We start from the raw sequence: 3,069 nt of genomic DNA on the forward strand, positions 1-3,069 counted from the left end.
ATCAAATACAACCTCCCTCACAGCTTCCTATAGAAGCCTCCCAACCAGGTCAACCCCAGTGCAGCCAAACACTCTAAACCAAAACACCCATGCCACATCCAATGCCCCCACCCACTACATTACAAACTCCACCCCCACAGCAACCACCCATAGTTCCTTATCAGGTCTCCCACTTCCCCAACCCCAATACACCTCCCAGACCACAGTCTTAGAAAAGAAGTTGAAGGTGTGGTAAACAAATGCAGATGGAATAACAAATAAGTATGAGGAGTGGCACGAAAGAATCAAGGAGACATCCCCAGACATAATAGCACTCACAGAAACAAAACTCACCAGAATAATAACAGATTCAATCTTTCCACCCAGATATCAAATCCTTAGGAAAGACAGAGGGAGGAGAGGGGGAGGAGGAGTTGCACTGCTCATTAAAAACCAGTGGGGTTTTGAGAAAATGGAAGGAATGGATGGCACAGGTGAAAGAGACTACTTAGTAGGAACAATCCAGTCTGAGGGACATAAGGTGATAATTGCAGTAATGTACAACCCACCACAGAACTGCAGGAGACCAAGAGAAGAATAGGATGAGAGCAATAGAGCCATGGTCGACACACTAGCCGAGGTGGCCAGGAGAGCACACATGGGGGGGAGCAAAGTTACTAGTTATGGGTGATTTCAATCACAAGGAGATTGACTGGGAAAACCTGGAGCCCCATGGGGGTCCCGAAACATGGAGAGCCAAGATGATGGATGTAGTACTGGAAAACCTCATGCATCAACATGTTAGAGACACTACCAGAGAGAGAGGAGAAGATGAACCAGCAAGACTGGACCTTGTATTCACCTTGAGTAGTTCAGACTTCGAGGATATCTTGTATGAAAGGCCCCTGGGAGCTAGTGATCATGTGGTTCTGTGCTTCGACTACATAGTTGAGTTCCAAGTGGAGAGAGTAGCAGGAATAGGGTGGGGAAAACCAAACTACAAAAGGGGGAACTACTCAGGCATGAGGAACTTCCTTCAAAACATTCAGTGGGAGAAGGAACTGACAGGAAAACCAGTACAAGAAATGATGGACTATGTGGCAACAAAATGCAAGGAGGCAGAGGAGAAGTTTGTTCCCAAGGGAAACAGAAATAATGGGAAGAACAGAACGAGTCCTTGGTTCACCCAAAGGTGTAGGGAGGCAAAAACTAGGTGTACTAGAGAATGGAAAAGGTACAGAAGACAGAGAACTCAGGAAAATAAAGAGATTAGCCGAAGAGCCAGAAACGAATATGCACAGATAAGAAGGGAGGCTCAGCGACAATATGAAAATGACATAGCATCGAAAATCAAGACTGACCCGAAGCTGTTGTACAGCCACATCAGGAGGAAAACAAGTCAAGGACCAGGTAATCAGACTGAGGAAGGGTGATGGGGAATTCACAAGAAACGACCAAGAGGTATGTCAGGAGCTCAACACGAGATTTAAAGAAGTATTTACAGTGGAAACCAGTAGGACTCCAGGAAATCAGAACAGGGGGGTACACCAGCAAGTGCTGGATGAGGTACATATAACCAAGGAGGAAGTGAAGAAGCTGCTATGCGAACTTGAGACCTCAAAGGCGGTGGGACCAGACAACATCTCTCCGTGGGTCCTTAAAGAGGGAGCAGAGATATTATGTGTGCCATTAACAAAGATCTTCAACACATCATTTGAAACTGGGCAACTCCCTGAGGTATGGAAGATGGCAAATGTAGTCCCAATTTTTAAAAAGGGAGACAGACATGAGGCACTAAACTACAGACCTGTATCACTAACGTGTATAGTATGCAAGGCCATGGAGAAGATCATCAGGAGGAGAGTGGTGGAGCACCTGGAAAGAAACAAGTGTATAATTGACAACCAGCATGGTTTCAGGGAAGGAAAATCCTGTGTCACAGACCTACTAGGGTTTTATGACAAGGTGACAGAAGTAAGGCAAGAGAGAGAGGGGTGGATCGACTGCATTTTTTTGGACTGCAAGAAGGCCTTCAACACAGTTCCTCACAAGAGGGCACTGCAAAAGCTAGAGGATCAGGCACACATAACAGGAAAGGCACTGCAATGGATCAGAGAATACCTGACAGGGAGGCAACAACGAGTCATGCTACGTGACGAGGTGTCAGAGTGGGCGCTTGTGACAAGCGGGGTTCCACAGGGGTCAGTCCTAGGACCTGTGCTGTTCTTGGTATATGTGAACGACATAACGGAAGGGATAGACTCAGAAGTGTCCTTGTTTGCAGATGATGTGAAGTTAATGAGAAGAATCAAATCGGATGAGGATCAGGCAGGACTACAAAGAGACCTGGACAGGCTACAAGCCTGGTCCAGCAACTGGCTCCTTGAGTTTAACACTGCCAAATGCAAAGTCATGAAGATTGGGGAAGGGCAAAGAAGACCGCAGACACAATATAGTTTAGATGGCCAAAGACTGCAAACCTCACTCAAGGAAAAAGATCTGGGGGTGAGTATAACACCGAGCATATCTCCTAGGGCGCACATCAATCAGATAACTGCTGCAGCATACAGGCGCCTGGCAAACCTACGGATAGCGTTCCGATACCTCAGTAAGGATTCGTTCAAGACTCAGTATACCATTTACGTCAGGCCCATACTGGAGTATGCAGCACCAGTTTGGAATCCACACCTAGTCAAGCACGTCAAGAAATTAGAGAAAGTGCAAAGGTTTGCAACAAGGCTAGTCCCAGAGCAACGGGGATTGTCCTACGAAGAAAGGTTGAGGGAAATCGGCCTGACGACACTGGAGGAAAGGAGGGTCAGGGGAGACATGATAACGACATATAAAATACTGCACAGAATAGACAAGGTGGACAAAGACGGGATGTTCCAGAGAGGGGACACAGACACAAGAGGTCACAATTGGAGGTTGTAGATTCAGATGAATCAAAGGGATGTTAGGAAGTATTTCTTCAATCATAGAGTAGTCAGACCGTGGAATAGCCTAGAAAGTGACGCAGTGGAGGCGGGAACCATACATAGTTTTAAGGCGAGGTATGATAAAGCTCATGGGGCAGGGAGAGAGAGGACC

The sequence above is a fragment of the Cherax quadricarinatus genome, chromosome 19 (genome assembly GCF_038502225.1).
Source record: "Cherax quadricarinatus isolate ZL_2023a chromosome 19, ASM3850222v1, whole genome shotgun sequence".
In the NCBI taxonomy this organism is placed as follows: Eukaryota; Metazoa; Arthropoda; class Malacostraca; order Decapoda; family Parastacidae; genus Cherax; species Cherax quadricarinatus.